The sequence below is a fragment of the Alligator mississippiensis genome, chromosome 10, assembly GCF_030867095.1.
Source record: "Alligator mississippiensis isolate rAllMis1 chromosome 10, rAllMis1, whole genome shotgun sequence".
Taxonomy (NCBI): Eukaryota; Metazoa; Chordata; order Crocodylia; family Alligatoridae; genus Alligator; species Alligator mississippiensis.
In genome coordinates this window covers 14539336-14555999 of record NC_081833.1, presented here as the reverse complement: position 1 = coordinate 14555999, position 16664 = coordinate 14539336, and the positions used below count along the sequence as shown (strand labels likewise).

The 16664-nt window shown below is 51.0% G+C and overlaps 1 protein-coding gene across 1 annotated transcript in view; it reads left to right on the top strand.

The window, feature by feature from the left end:
* Positions 1 to 16664, top strand: part of SEPTIN5 (septin 5) — a 58153-nt gene that overhangs the window by 18134 nt on the left and 23355 nt on the right. The gene's annotated exons all lie outside the window — the stretch shown is intronic.

The following is a 16664-nucleotide window of genomic DNA, read 5'->3' as shown; positions in this document are numbered from 1 at the left end:
TCTTCTTCATGGACATCAAGATAGGGGGATGGGGACTTGAACAGGCCTGACATGTCCCTTCCAGGCTGACCTCAGCTGCCTGCGGGGGCTGTGATCCTGGATGTGTCTCCAGAAGTGATGGTGACAATGTCAGTGGCTGGCTTCCTGAAGTAAAGGTGTGCAATATGTGGCTCGGGGCTACTCTTAGGGCTGATGGAGCCTTCCCAGCTCTCGATGCTCCATCTTCCTGGCCAGCAGTGCTCCACCATTGTCCTAGAGCACAGAGCGCCAGTCACTTAGGCATTGCTCCTCAGGTGTTCCCTCGGCCAGTGTGCAACACCCTCAGGAGGCTTGTGACCTGTCTGGATGGGATGCAGGCCTCTGGAAGGGAGCCAGAACAGGGTGCCCTTCTGGCCCATTGGATCAGGATGATTTTTCCACTTCCTCCTGCTGGAGTTGGTTGTGTTGTTCAGTAGAAACCTCTCACGTCACTCGAACCCTGGTGTGCAGCCAGTCTGGGTAATGTGGTGTGAGTTCTCAGCTCCACTCTGGAGGGATTGCAATGTAAACTCAAGCTAAGAAGGGAAGCGACACAGCTTGGCATCCGTCCTGAGCCCCGGGTAACGCTGCACATGTGTTGCATGTTTGGCTAGCCAAATGCACTGGGAACCTCCCTGGGGACAGAGACTTGAAACTTCCCTGACAGGAGTGGAAAGGTCCAAGGAGGGAAATGTGTGTAGCTTGGCCTAGTGACAGCGAAGTGGGAGGATGCAACCATCTGCATGACACTGGGGACAAAGAGGATTTATTGAGGCATTAGCGAGGGAGGCTGGGAAGCATTTGAGTAAGATATTGGGCTGCGTATTAGGACACTTCCTGAAGAAATGTTGGATGGCAGTATGGTCCCCTGGGGCAAGGCTGTGGAATGGGGCTTGGACTAGATGGCTGTTGAGGAAAAGGCTGGAAATGCTGTATGTTAGACTGGTGGCAGAGTATATATTTCAGGGAACAATCCTGACTGGTTCCTGGGAGCAGACGTGGTAGTGTCTGTCTCTGGCTGCAGTGCTGCTGTATACAATGTCATCCGCTCTCACCTGGCTTAACCGTGGTACTTAACAGCTAGTCGGTGGATGCCCTGGGCCAGGGAGCCCACTCATCTGGGGCAGAGTGTTGGATGAGGGATCTACTGGTGTGCTGTCTTGCTGACGTGAGGGTAGAGTCTGCAGTGGAAGCCATCCCCTTCACTAAGCCGTCTGTGGGTTGCTCCAGATGTTTTTGGCTTCATTGCTTTTTGTGTCCAGCTGCTGTTGGCCCAGTTCTGTGGAGTGGCAACTTCTGAGATTTTTCACTTTCTTAACCCTGACTGCAGCTTTCTGTGGGAAAATTGGGTAGTGCAGGTGAGCCCTAGCTCAAAGTGAGACCCGGAAGGTTTTTGCTGGGGGACTCACCATGCAGTTCTGTCTCCCTTTGCTGTAACAACACAGCTGCCCTGGACCAGCACATCTTGCGGTTTTATGATGTTCAGACAGAAGCTCATTTTTAATGAGGGGAATCTCTCCTGAGAGACTTCTCTGCCTGCATTACTCAAAGGCCCCTGACACTTCCTTGAACTGGAGTCTCCTGGCTGTGCTACTGGGAATTTCCAAAGCATTTGTCTCCAGGAGAGAAGATGCCCTTAACAACTTCCACTTGTCTAAACCCAAGTTGCTTTTCTATTTTTAAATCTTTGTCCTTAATGTAGACCTTTTTGGCCTATCAGGCATCTCATCATCCACTGGAGTTTGCAGGCTGATAGCCCATGGTGTTAGACTGAATGGAAGAGCAGATCGACAGGTGGAGGGAGGAAGGATTGGTCTGTGCGCCTTTCCCCTGTGGAACTCTGGTCATGAAGAATAATCCCCTCCATGGACAGGACCTACTAAGAGAAGTTCAAGGACCGGGAGAACCAGCCTAGACATTTTCAATGGTCTTTTCTGGCATTGCTAAAAGAGGAACTGGCAACCACAGAAAAAGGGTAGTTTATGAAAACAACTTGCAGAGGATTGGGCAACTTGTTTCAATGTATAAATTGCTGTTGAGCAAGAGAACTGGTTTCCCTTCCAAAGCAGGTGCAACCAGTGAAGCAGGCAGGTGGACTCACCCCCAAATGTTTTGGCAAGCACAGCTGATTCTCTCCCTTGCCTTTCCTTTGCAAATGCACATTTTGCATTGGTTCCTTCCTACTGTCTGTGCGCTAATGGTCAGAAACAGCCCAGCCCTTTACCTGGCTCAGATTTGTGGCTGTGCCGTGCCTTCATGTTGAGTGTGGAATCACCTCTCAGGGTGCTTGGAAATAGCTGTCCCCAGAACTTGGGTGCAAAGTTGTGGCTGTGCAAAGTCAGACCCTAGCTTGGCACTCGGCCCTGAAAGCACATTGTGGCTGGTGGTGGGAAAAGCAGTGGGTGTTACGGCAGCTGCTACCAGGCTGTGTGGGCACCTGGAGGGAAGGTTTCTTGCTGCCTTGTAGAAGGTGATGGATGTGCTCTTGCTTCCTTTTCTTGGCTCCAGTGAGGCAAAAGGAGGAGAGACTGAGGGACCTGAGAGATGAGGAGAGACTGAAGGACCTGAACCTGTTCAGCCTCAGCAAGAGGAGGCTGAGGGGGGACCTGGTGGCTGCTTACAAACATCAGGGGAGATCAACAGCAAATAGGCAGAGCCCTTTTCTCCCAAGCACCACCTGGGGTGACAAGGAACAATGGTAATAAGCTGATGGAGAATAGGTTTATGTTAGAGATCAGAAGGCAATATTTTACAGTTAGGGTGGCCAAAATCTGGAACCAACTTCCCAGGGAAGTGGTCCTCGCCCCTACCTTGGGCAAATTCAAGAGGAGGTTGTACGATCACCTGTCTGGGGTCTTGTGAACCCAGCGTTCATTCCTGCCTGTGGCAAGGGGTCAGGCTAGATGATCTGTTCAGGTCCCTCCTGACCCTAGCTACTATGAAACTATGAAAAGGGGTTTTTAGCACAGCATGCAGCCTGGCTGTTGAGCCCTCTCCTATGACATCAAGCTTGGCCAGGAAGCTGTTGATTCACTTCTCCGTTGCACTGTGCAGTTGCAACATTTGTTGGGAACACGGGTTCTGCCCACCCAGCGGACTCGCCCAGGGGGAAGTGTGCTACGTGTGGGTGTGCCCCACAGTGCACTGCAGCTGAAGAAAACTGAGAACCACGTTCTGCACCCGTTCTGTTTTCCAGTGGACTATTGGCCAGTCAGTGGGGAGCTGGCTGGCCAAGCCTTCGGGCAGAGTGAGCTCCAACTTCAGTTGCTCATTCGTGGGGAGGGAGTGTGTAGTCCCCCTGGGCTTGGAGTGAGCAGAGTCCCCCCCCCAGGTTCACCCTTTTGCACTCCTCCAGTGACAGCACGTAAGTGGAATCAGATGCGTTGCTCGTTTCTGAAGTGGTTTGTTGGAATCTCGCTGCCTTGCAACCGCTGAGTAAATTTGGGGGCTGGACAGAAACGTGCTGAGGCTCCCTGTGCTGACAGGGCACGTTCACTTGTCCCTTTTCCCAGGAATGGCTGCTGTTGCTTCACTGTTGATGGTGAAATCTGCCCCTTCCATGTTCCTCCTCCTCCTCCTCTGCCAGGGCTCTGAGACACTTCCACCGCCTTCATCTCCCACAGAAACCCCTGCTGGGAGCCGGGACCCTTGTGTTCCCAGGAGCTTACGGGCTTGAGGTCGGTGGTTCCAGCTCCCTGGTTGGGACCGTTCGGCCCCATGCTACTTGCTTTGGAGCCTTCAGTCCTTTCTGCTTTGTTTGATCCAGTCCTGAGTGAGTCTGAATATCTGCAGTTTGTGAAACATTTTTATTACGGTCTCCTTGGCCTTTTCGTGCTCTCAGCCTGGTATAGGCCCTTGCAGCTTCTGAGAGACCCAAAATGCTGCTTGCCTACCCTAGAGTGTGTCGATAGACCCTCCAGGCCGTGGTTTCTGTGGAAATCCTTGCACCCAGCTGTGGGAGGATTTTCCCACTAAAATTCCCCGCCATTTCTGTTACTGTTTCGGCTCCGTTGGTGGAAGCAGCCCTGGTTTAGACAATGCGCATGCAGCTCCTTGTCTATATTAGTGCTGAACTGATATCAGCAACAGTCAGAAATTGTGAGGGAGAAAACGCTGGGATGATACCAGAGGCGCACACAAGGCCATGGAGCTAGTGATGAGGTCTGTCTGGTGCTCTCTTTTTATGGCCTTTGGGTTCAAGAGGCTACCAAGGATTTGGGCTGACTGGCAGGCCAAGGAGTCAGGTAGACCCAGCATGTGTTCCCAATAGCTGAAGTGTTTAGGGAAGCCAGTGCAGCTATAAAAGGCATAATCTGGGGTGTCTAGTGCCCCTGGTGATGGAAGACTGTGTGGGCAGGAGCTGAGGGGACCTTTTGCAGAAGCACTGATGTGATGCTGAGTGCACCGTGTCTTGCCAGAGTGGTGATTCAGAAGGGGAAGGGCTGGGACTTTGTAGGGATGGAGCCAGGTGGTAAGAGGAGCTAGTTTGACCTGTTCAGTGCCAAGCAACCCCAGGCCGAGTGGGAGGGACGCGCTCAGGGTGAGTTAACATAATGCATTTCTTGTGGGCTGGGCTGTGAGGGGCTTTATTCTGTTCCACGATTGTCTCCCTAAGAGCTCACCTGGCAGAAGCGCTGGGCAGCAAAGCCTGCATTATTCTGGGTATCTTGGAGCTAGCAAAGACAACAGTGCCTGTTTAGGTCATTCAGCCTCAATAAAAAGTTGCACACCATCCTCATCACACCTAGACCCTGCCCTTTCTGTACCACAGCGGAGCTGGCGGTGGCCTGAGGTTCACTTGATGCTAGGTCTGGTCAAGATATCATGGGCGGGCTTGCTGTCTGGCCCAGTTGCAGTGAGCTGTAGAAATCCCTCTACAGCCCATTGTCACAGAATTATTACTGTGCTTCGGTGTAAGGGTTCCAACAAAACGCGAGTGGTTGCTAGTGATCTGGATGGCCTGTGGCTGATTTTGGTGGGGAGAGGTGTGGTCTCCCCTGGCAAGCAGGGAGTTGTGGCTTCTGATTCCCTCTGTGACTCCATTCCTCTCGTGCCTTTCTGCCACAATTTCACCATCTACAAAATGGGGCTTACAAAGCCTTATCTTCCTCCTATCAATGGGTTATTTTAGTAAACTGTTTTGGCCGTGAGAAGCAACAAGCAAGTGCTGGTTCTAGCTGGACTCAGACTTGGAAGAGTCTGATTTTACTTCTTAGTTACACGTGACAGATAACATGATATGACTTCAAGCTTTTGTCCATTTGAAAAAAGCTGCCTCTTGTCAGGGCCAGGGAAGTTGAGTTTCATGGACATGAGACATCAAACATCTTATTGTGTGTTGAATAAAATTAATGGGAGGTGGGGGGAAGACTTGAACGACGTCTCAGGCTTTGGGCAGTTCCCTGTTTAACTCTGATTATTTGGATTGAATCCTCTGTCGTCACACACAGCAGTATCTATGGTCATGCTGTGCGTGGAGATGACGGGTATGTGCAGGATGTAGGCTGAGGATTCCTGTTTGGCAATGGGGATGCATTAGCTTTGAGCCTGGACTGTTTTTCAGTCACTGTGTCAGGTAGTGATTGCCTTGCCCCTGGCATGTAGCCAGCAAGCTGTAAATATTTGATGGTCTTCTGTGGTCAACTGGGAATTAGTGCTGTTTGCTGCTGTGTGTGTATCCTTTTTTTTTTTTTCCTCCTGCTACACTTTGTACCAGTCCCACCAGACCAGGAATCACATGTGGATGCTGTAGTGCTGCCCTAATGCAGCCACCTTTGTGTCTCCACTCATTATCCCTGCGTGATGCTGTTGCCTCATGGTGGGAAGGTGCAGAGGGGGCATCTGGTGATGCTGAGTGTTATTGTGATGCAGCACGAGGCCCTCTGTTCCTATGAGAGGTGAAACAGAGGCTCTCAGTGCTGGAAGGGGCAGTGGGCCCTGTGCCAGCCTCTTAATAGCTGCAGTGTGTGAAGCCTGCTCGTTTGTGTGCAGGCCAGCGGCACAGCTGTGTGGTAGCAATTGCTAGGTCCAGTGCTGAGGAGGGTGGGCACAACACTCTGGCACCGAACTGCAGGGAGAGAGGCAGCACCAGCCTCCCTCGGCTTCAAGAGTCCTTTCAGCTTTGCTTTCCACAGGGAAGCCAGTGTTGTTTGTGTAGCAAGAAGAAAACAGCCGCAACCTGCTCGGTGACACAGAGCTACTGTGAGTCTCTTGGCAAAGAACCTTGTAGTGGTGCGGGACCTGTGGCAATGCCAGGGGCTCTGCAGAGCAGCTCAGCCTCAGCAGTGCCCTGGCCAGACTGGGCAAATGGCTCAACCCAGTCTATCTGTACTGAGGAGTGCAAAGCATTATAGTGAGAATGCAGAGGAAAAGATACAGGAGGCATCTAAAAGCCTCTGACATGAGCTTTCTTCCCAGCAAGGGAGTGGCAGGGTCTGTTGGGTCCAGTGCTGGGAAGCTGCTACTCGAAAGCAGGCTGGTTTGTTCCACAAAGACCCAGGCAGCCAGATGTGGAAGAAGCAGGCCTGGGCTTCTCTCTGTGTGCTTCTCTCCAGGCCCTGTGGGGGCCTTTTTGTGGGTTAAGACTGCTTAGTCCTGCTTGGCTGAAGCCATTTCCTGTGGTCCACACAACCAGATGTGCCTCTGCTCACTCGGGGCTGGGAGCAGCATCCCAGAGATGGGGAGAGCAGAAATCCTGTCCTGACTCATGCAGTTGGAGTGCACAGAGCTGTCGCGGGCATTGCCAGGCACAGAAACCATCCACAGAGGACGGCCCATGGAAAGGGAATCTAGTTGGGACCTGAGGAGGGGAGGACAGACACCCCCATGCCCTCATAGGGGTTGCTTTATTCGCTCTCACTGCAGGTGGTGGATGGCTTGCACAAGTGAGGCCTGTCGACATGGGTTAGGCAAGTGGGGCTTGGCTGGGAGGGATTGAACTGGTAGATGTGAAACTCTTGGCTGTGAATGGCAGCAGGAGGCTTTGCTCCAGGGAATGTCTAGTCAGCAGTCCAAGAGGTCCAACCGTGACTCCTTTTAGTCTCTTAAGGGGAATGGCTGATGGACTCAGGGAGCCTCTTGCAGCTTTTTCCAGCAGGAGCATGGTGGCTGGGACTGGGGTTGAAGGGAAGAGCAGTGGGTCCAGGGGGAGACAACTACTGCTGTTTACCTGGGAGGGGTGGCCTTGTGTGAAGCATCAGGCTCTTGGTGCTGAGAATCCCCTCCAAAATGGCCCCTCAGCATCCTGGTGACACTTCCTTTGACAGTGCCCATGGCTCCCTGCTCGCTGCTGCCAGTGCCAGTGATTTACAGAGCATGTGATGACTCTTTTTTTCTATGCTGCTGGAATTCAAGATTTTCCAATGAGCTAAGAGTGGGCTTGTCTGCTGCTCTTGTGGATGTAACATCCTCCCAAAGTTATGCTAATTGCAGTTGTGGGTACCAGGCAGGGGTTTGGATTGGCCTCAGAGCAAGTTGCTACTCCCAGTGGAGTTTGCTGAAGTCCTGCTCAGCCCAGCTGGAAAAAAGCCTCCTGGTGGGGATGGGGATGGTGGGAGAGGTGGAAAATGGGCAGTGGGCTCCTGGGCCCAGACGGGTGCTTGTCTTTCTGGGCAGAAACACCTTCCCCATCAGTTGCAAGAGCCTCCTTTCTGTCCCTGGGTCTCAGCCTAGGACCTGACTCTCCTCCCAGCTCCCACCAGTTTTGCTCCACTGATTCCCTGTGGATTACTTCTGATTCAAAGGGACACAAGAGTATTTTACAGCATACAGATGCTGCAGTGCTGTCTCCAACGTGGAACAAAGTCCATGGTGTATGGCCTGAACTTACACTCCTCATGCCCTGGAGCAATTTTCTCCACTTCAGTGGGGCTGCTCTGGAGCACATGTCACAGGATTGGGACCATGGGCTGCAACTTGAGCACTTTGCATCCTGCCCCCAGCACTGGGCTTTACATTGAGGTTAATCTGTCCTAGTAGTTTCCTACCTGGGTGCCAAGTGCTGACTTATCATTGGGCTGAATCCACTGGGTTGGATGGGGAACACAGTGTTTGGGAGGAGCAGCGTCTGTTCCTTTTTTATTTTTAAGCTTAGCCCTCACCATTTCTCTCTCTCTCTCTTATGAGCTCCAGCCCAGTATGTGTTTGTGCCAAGGAAAGGAAAGGTGTGTGCCTCTTTCCCTCCCAAAATTTCCTACTTGTAGCTGGCAGCTACAAGCTATGTTCTTTGCTTCACTCTTTTTCCCAGCTGTGGCTCTGAGAGTAGAGAAGAATCCGTTTGAGTCTGGGTCCTTGTGTGGAGCAGATGGGAATGTGCTTAGGGAAAGCTGAAGCATGTAGACAAGTTGGAGAGAGCCCAGTGGAGGGTAACAAAAATGGTCAGGGGCCTGGGGCACACGACTTATGATGAGAGGCTGAGGGAGCCAGGCTTCTTTAGTTTAGAGAAGAGAAGACTTTAGAGGAGATTTAATAATAGCCTTCAACTACCTGAAGGGTGATTCCAAAGAGGATGGAGCTGGACTGTTCTCAGTGGTGGTAGATGACAGAACAAGGAGCAATGGTTTCAAGTTGCAGCAAGGGAGGTTTAGGTTGGATATTAGGAAAGACTGTCTTTCAAGGAAGGTAGTAAAGCACTGGAACAGGCTACCCAGAGAGGTTGTGGAATCTCCATCCTTAGAGGTTTTTAAGACCCAGCTAGAGAAAGCCTTGGCTGAAATGAGGTAGTTGGGGGATGATCCTGCTTTGAGTAGGGGGTTGGACTAGATGACTTTCTGAAGTCTCTTCCAACCATAATTTTTTATTATTCTATGAAAGGAAAGTGTTGCTGTCCTGCAATACCTGTGGCAGAGGAGGCTAAGAATTCCTTCTCTGTCCAGCGCTTTGTAATGGTCTGGTCTATAGAGTTGCATCTGGAACATCTCCCTCTGCTGTGCACCCTGTGCCCTGGCCTGGTGCTCACACAGGGAGTGACTTCAGTGGGAGCTCTAGTTCCAGCAGGGCCCCCAGGGTGACATGGGGATGTTGGTTCGACAGCAGGTCTAGCATCAGAAGAGCCAGTGCTCAGAGCAGTTGGCCCCAAGGCACAGAGATCAAGCATCTTTCCTGGGGTCACTGGGAGAGTCTGTGGCAGAAAGACTTACCTCACAGCCTTATGCAGCAGGCCATGCTGCTTCTCCGCTTGTCACCCTTTGGCATCCACCCTGCCCTTGGGGCTGCTGCTCCTGCCTTTGTGTAGGAGGAGGGCTTCAAGGTTTGCTCCCAATACTCTCATTCACTTTTACCTCCAATTGCACCCAGAGTCAGCACAACATGAAGCCATAGTTAGCACAGAGAGCACTGCTCACATCGCTGAGCACAGCACCAGAAGCACCCATGGAGTTAGCTCCCTGCTGAGGTCAGTGCAGCAAGTGGCTGTTACCCATTCTGCAGTCTAGTGTCCCCCTCGTGTGGAGGTTCATCACATTGCACCAAGGATGATCTATGGAAGTCAGCACTCGGCTGTGACTGCTTTGGTTGGAGGAAAAAGGAACTTTACTTAAAATGAACTGACCCTGACTTAGTTGCCCCTGGCCGCTGGTTGATTGCTCCTTTTTGGTGCCCAGTAGCTGTGCAGCTCCTTGCTATTACTTGTACTTGGTAAGTCTCCGAAGCTCCAGCGCTACAAGGTCCTCTCCATTTCTCTGGTAAGGAAGGGGCAATCCCTGCCATAAATTGGCTCATGCTTAAGCAGAGGGAGGCTGCTCATGTTATCACCCCCATTATGAATGGGGTCCAGTGACTTGTGCACCATTGCAGAGCTGGGATTTCAGCTGAAATTCCCTTGTGGTGCTGTGTCTTGGCCACAGAACCAATCCTGCTCTCAGCTCTGTGCCCTAAAGGCACAAGCTTTTCATAGCAAGCTGAGTGCTCTCCTCCTGTCTCCCTTGAGCTCTGCTGAGGTTTATGCCACACAGTCCAGAATTTGTAACAGCAGCAGCTAGAGCCAAGGACAGTCCAGGCCTGAGAGGATGGTGGGACCAGATTGGGCGAGTGGTGGCAGGGACCCAGGATGTAGAAGAAAGTAAAATAACTGAGTCATGTGGGTTGCCAGCTGCTCTCCTCTCTTGATGGGAAAGTGCCAGTGAATATTGGCAGGGATGGGGCTTCCTCAGCCTCCCTTGTTCCATTGCCCAATTTCTAGTTATAAACATTTCCTCCTCCTGGATCTCAAGTTTCTTCCTTTATCCTGTCCTTGTGGACTCAGTACTGGTGCCTGGTCTTCCTGGGAACCTGCTGCCTTCTCTCTGCAGCCAGGAACCTGGATGGGAACCTGCTGCCTTCTCTTTGCTATGGCTCCAAGCCAGCATTTCCATTCCACAGGGAATTTGGGGAAAAGTTTTCACCCATCATTCCAGAGCCAAAAATATGATTTCTGCAGTTTCCAAGGGCAGGGAAAATCTTGGGGTGGGGTGGCAGGGAGGGAGAGAGAGGGAGAATCATTTTGAAACAATGGAAATATATTGATTTGAAAATTTCAGAGCCAGCAAGCTCACTGTGGCTAAAGTGGCTCTGTTACATTGGTTTCTGGAGGCAGCCTGCAGGGCACGCTTCACTGTGGGGTTCCTTGGTGTGGTTCCTGAGGTGGTAGAGACATACCCTTATTGTTCCCTGTTCCATGCTGCTGAGAGGTCCAAAGTCAGGGGTGAATGCACATGGTTTACAGCTATCAGAACTTCATCCTGTTCAAAAAGGACACGGGCATCTGCATTTCCATTAGGCACATCTGGAGGGCTTGATCTCATTAGCTGAGACTCAGGTGAGATGCCTAGCTGGAGAAGCTGCATAGGGTGATACTTGCCTTCAAAACATCTGCTCTTCTGGTGCTTAAAGAAGCTCCGCACATCGGTACAGCCTGTCATAGGCCACGGGTCACCAGTGAGTTTGAGCAACGCTATGAATTGTGTGTGTATGGCCGTTGGTGGAAGCTTTGCTGGGAACATCAGGCTCAAACTCAAAGGTCTTTCACCAGCATGGGTGGGTTGGGCATCTTTGAAAGGTGACCCTCTACTTAATGCTGAGGAAACTGCACCCCTGGCCCATGCACCATGAAGGAGAAGGTTGTCTCCATCAGATTGGGGCCTGTGCTGGGCTTGTCCCAAGGCAACAGAAGCCATGGACAGGGTTTGTTGCACCACATCCATTGTTCTGTCCTGTGCAGCAGGTTGCTTTCTCTGTTGGCCATGCTTAGACATTATTACCCACACACAGGGCCCCCCTTCCCCAAGAACGGTGCTGGCAGGAAAGGGGAATGGCTGAGCGGAGGGAGGAGGGTGGCTGGACATTGCACGGATTCCTTTGTTACCAAGTAAGCCATGAGAAGAGCACGCAAATTCAGAAAGAGCAGACTGTGTCAGGCCAGCCTGCAAACTTTTCCTATCAGTATTGCAAAGGGTTACAGAGCTGGAAGGTGGCCAGGATACCTCAGTTCTAGTCCCAGCTCTGCCACTGACCTGCTGCCTGATCTTGGGCCAGCCCCTCCCTTGCTGTGCCTTAGTTTCCCCTCCTGTTCTTTGTCTGTCTCACCTGTTCCAGGGCAGGGAGTTTCCCTTCTTGTATGTTCAGGCAGTGTTCAACACAGACCTAGTTGTGCTCTGGACCATAACGCCGTGTATACAAAGAGCAAAATAATAATGCAGACAAGGCAAGGAAGTGCGGGTACAGGATGGAGAGTGACAAGGCCAACAAGCCATTATAAGGCAAGGCGGCAGCTTTGCTTTTTTGATCCTGAAATGATAAAGAACTGGAAATCCTTGCTAAACCCCTGTGCAAAAGCTGATAACCCATGTTTGAGAGACACCATGAATTATTTCCCCCTGCCCTCCCAAAGTGGTTTGCATTTGGTTTCTGGATTTGATGGACTAGAATGGGGTTGAGCCTGGCTATCTCCAGCTCTGTGTTTGCAGGGGGCACCAGCAGAGTGAGAACTTGACTTGGCGCTTCCGAAAGCTTCCACCCAGAGCCCTGTGCATTCCTATCAGTGCAGCTAAGATGTCCTGAGCTAATGGCTGTGGCTCTGCAGGCAGGCATGTGCTTGGATGATACAAAACGTGACTTTCTCTCTCTCTCTCTCTCTGCCCCCATAATTTATGGTTTGGTGGCTGTGCTTGAATCGGGACCCAGAATGACATCATCCAAAATAATCAAATGAGGTTGGGTTCAACCCATAGCTACTGGCCAGAAAGCACTTTGAAGTGCTATATAAAGCAGCCTGCAACCCTCACAGATACTCTGTAGCCAGGGCTTGTCCTTCTGGATTTTCCTCTCCTCAGCTTTTCTCTTCTGCATCCCAAGGCGTGTCCGTCTCACTGGGATTCTGTTCAGGATGCAGTTAGGTGTCATGTGCCAGTTAATGGATTTTCAGAATACAGCATCTCTTTTTTTTTTTAATTTTTTTTTTTGTATTTGTCCTGTCAGCATTTCTCCTTGGGCCACTGGCAACGCTGCAGTTTAAGTAGCAACCAGTCAATATTAACTTGTTCCTTGAAGCCAGCTTGGAGAAATGCTTTGGTATGGTGCAGCATTGTGCATCTATACAAGGCCCATTCCTACTAGGACAAATAACCTTGTTTGGTGGTCATCAAGCCAGGATCTATGGTTGGTGGCCTTCAGAAAGTGGTCTGCCAAGCTATAAGGGTTTGACAAGGGTGTGGGGGAGAGCTTGGGCAAAGAGGTCATTGCTCACTTGCAGAGGTTGCTCACAGGATGAAATGGTGGGAAAAATCACTGGAAGGCATCAGAGCAGTGCCTCCTTACTGTCTGAGTAGCTGCCTTTGCTGCCTCTAGCTGGGTTTCTTGCCCAGAAAGTCCCGGTATCCTAACATTTCTTCACTCGCACATGGGCTCCAGGCTGTAGCAGGAGAGTTACCCATTCAAGAAGGTAAGGGGCAAATCTCCTGCACTCAGGAGGAAACCATGCTGACGTGAGCATCCTTCAGCTATCCACAAAGAAGGGGAGATGCCAGCAGGTGGCCTGATGCTCTCTAACTTCTGGGTGTTTAGGAGTATTGCGTGACAGTCTCATGGGAGTGAATTACAACCTGTGGTCTGATATTGAGGGATGCTGATCCCCCATCATACCACAAAGCTGTGGTGGTTGCATCCAGGTTGTCCTAGGTTTAGGCCTTTCTAGTGGTTACCAGAGCCCAGAACTGATGGGGTGTGAAACCCATGAGGTATAAAATGAACAAGCTGCTGGCAGGGAGGAGCAGGGAAGGGCTGGCCATGTGTGATATGACAGCTGCCATAGGGAGGGAGGTTTCCTGCTCCAGGAATGTTTCCCAGGGCCCCTCTCTTCTCTCCACGTGTTTTATGATGACTCCAGTTTCATAAAGCCAATTTTTAACTCAATAAATGCAGGGTAGTTAGGGAAATCCCTTTGCTGTGGTTGGCTGCCTCTTATCCCTCCCTCTTACACCCCACCTTGTAACAGGCACACAGACAATAGAGGGGCTGTTGGCATAGCTTCAGCTCTCCATTTATACCGACCCATCCTCAGGAGCTCCTGCTGTGACCTCTGGACAAGCCACTCCTCAAATCAGTGTCTCTGTGACATGGGCATAATGGTATTCTCGCGCTTAAAGGCTCATGTATGAAAAGTGCTGTATAAGGAAAAAGCACCCAGGAGCGATGCTAGGTATTAGGTTTGGAGATGGAGTGGGAATACCAGTTAGGGTGGAGACGGAGAAAGAATCACAGAGAAGTAAGGCTGGAAGGGATGCCCATAGATCATCTAATCCAACCCCTAGGGGCTTTCTTTACAACCAGCTGCAGAACACAGGGTGAGAGCAAGATTTGGTGACCAGAGACTTCTTCCTCTCTGAGCCCCTGGTGGAGTCACTTCCCTTGCGGAGAGTCACTGCCAAATATTCCCGGGAAGGGGAGATAGAAATGAAAACAGCACAAGGCAAAACATGCCAGAGAGATGAAGCCATTGGGGAGCAGGAGGGGAGAGGCTCTGATAACAGTCAATGGCACGTTAGCTGTGCCTCACTGATGATCCCAGTGAGGATGCTGAAGTCTGTGCTCTTCCTCCTGCCTGTGCATGTGTTCCTTGCTGGCTCGCTCTGTCTGAGCTGTTGGGGGGGCCGGGTGGGATTGTTTTTGTAATATCACAGCATAGAGGCATCTGGTTGGCAAAGAACATCAGGCCCTTCAGAAGGAGCTGCGAGGATCAAACACAAGGGGTGAAGTCAGGGGTCTGCTTCCAGTCCCACATTCCTGTGGAGACCCTGGGGTTTCCAGTGCAAAGACAAGGAAGTTCAGAGTCGAGGCTAACATGCCTCCTGACTCTCTTTGCTCCTGTCTGGATACAGCTCCCATCTTCCCCGCACACCCAGATAACCAGGCAGCACAGAGGAGTCCTTCCTAGCACCAGCATGTATGCTAAGGCCAAGCTGAAGCCCTGTGCTCAGCTCTCCCTTGGAATTTCACTGCCTTTCCCATGTGTGCCTGTGGCAGCTCTGGCGCTGTTTGGCTTGGACGTCAGGGCTGTTATATAAGCGCCTGCTGTGTGCGGTTGGAGAGCTGCATCGCAGTGGGCTGCTTTTCACCCACTGCAAATCCAGCCCTGAGTCACCGTCTCTCTGAGGCCTTGGAGGTGGGTCTGAGGCTGATGAGTGGACAGAGGCAGCATATATATATTAACTGAAGTATCGGAGCTCTCCTGCTTGATGAGCTAATGAGATTTCAGCACTGGGCAATGACAGACCCACTGCTCCTTGCAGCTATTTTGTAGCTATGTGCATCTGCTGAGTTTGGGACAATACCCACTGCTCACTCAGCAGCCTGTTAACCTGGTGGACCTTTGCACTCAGATGGCTGTGTCCAGATAAATGAACACATTACAGTGAAGTCAGAGGGAGCAGGGGCTTGGCACAGATCAGCTGCTTTTTGTAAACCATAGCCCCTCAGCCCTGTTTTGGGGTACATAGACAGGGACCACAGAACAGTTGTCACTCCCTGCCCCTCCTAACTTTGTCAGTGCTTCCTCCTGCCCAGGCCCTGCAGATCTCAAAGCACTTTATGAAGTGCAGTGGGGTGGGATTGGCAGACCATTACTGGCCGATAGGGAGCTGCTTGCTTGATGTGCTCTCCAGAAAGCAGGCCCAGGGAAGAAATGCAGAGTGCATCTACGCCCTCCTCACCCCTGCACCAGGTGTTTGCTTGAGCTACCATATGACCACCAGGGCTTTGGACTGTTTCTGCAGAAATAATACCTCATCAGAGGGTGGTGTAGGTAGGTGGATGCCATTTTGGACAGTTACAGAGCAAAGTTGCCCATACCTTTTCTTCCAGCCTTTTTTGGGGCCCCTCCCCTAAGATCTGGGGGACGTGACTCCCCTGTAGCCACAGGGTGTGGGCATTGATTAAGTTTGGGTCTTTTGTTTTCTTCCTCTTCCGGAGTTCCTGTATCCCACAGGACATATAAAAAGACTGTTTTCTAACCCCTCCCTAGGCTTAAAGCCATTGGCTCCATGGGGGACCATCAAAAACTCCGTGCACAAGAACTCATAGCACCCAGGTTCCCTTACTAACAGCTGTGTATGGATGAGACCTTGGTTTCAGGTGCTCAGATAGTAAGGATGAGCCTTTCCTTTCAGGAGAGATGTCTTGAGTTGCAGCAGTTGAAGAGGTATAACCCAGAACGGGAGGATGAGGTGTGATGTGGAGGTTGACTCATGCATATTCTCAGGAGAGCCATGCTCATGGGGTTGCCCAAGGTATAAAAAGACAGAGGTTCATGCCACTCCTGAACCATTGATGTTGCCATCTCTTTCAATTTTATCAAAAGCTCCATCACATCTGGTGCATTTCTTAAATCCCCAGCTCCTGGAGTCATATGATGTCTTGGGTTTATTGGCTTATAGTATTAAAACAGAATAGCACATCCTGTGTTCATACAGGGGGATGGGTTAGATGAACCTATGATTCTGAAAGAAACTTCTACTTGTCTTGGTTGCAAAAATGGAAGGCTGTGAATTTGACTGAACCCCAAAGGTTCAAAACATGGAGGGTAAAAAGTGGATTGGTGAAAAGGTAGGGTCAGCAAAAGTCAGTTGCCTACTGGTGGGGCCTTAACTTAAGATCAAAGAGAACCACTGTAGAAAGCAGAGATGGGTTAACAGCACAAATGACCAGATCCAGAGAGGTTTGGATCTGGGTTTCTGAGTCTTCAGGAAACTTTGCGGAGCCTTAACAGTTTCAGACACAAGGTTAGAAAAATGGGCAGAATGAAATAGGATGCAGTTCAACAAAGACAAGTGCAAAGTGCTGCACCTGGGCAAAAAGAACCACCAACACAGTCCCAGGCTGGGGGATGACCTTCTCGGCAGCACAGCAGCAGAAAGGGATCTTGGAGTCATAGTTGACTCCAAGATGAACATGAGTCGTCAATGTGACAAAGTAATCGACAAAGCTAACCGCACTTCATCATGCATTAGCAGATGCGTGACAAACAGGTCCAGGGAGGTGATGCTTCCCCTCTATGCAGCACTGGTCAGGCCACAGTTGTAGTACTGCATCCCGTTTTGGGTGCCGCACTTCAAGAGGGACACGGAGAATCTTGAGAGGGTTCAGAGGAGGCCGCTCATACGGTCAGAGGCCCGCAGGCA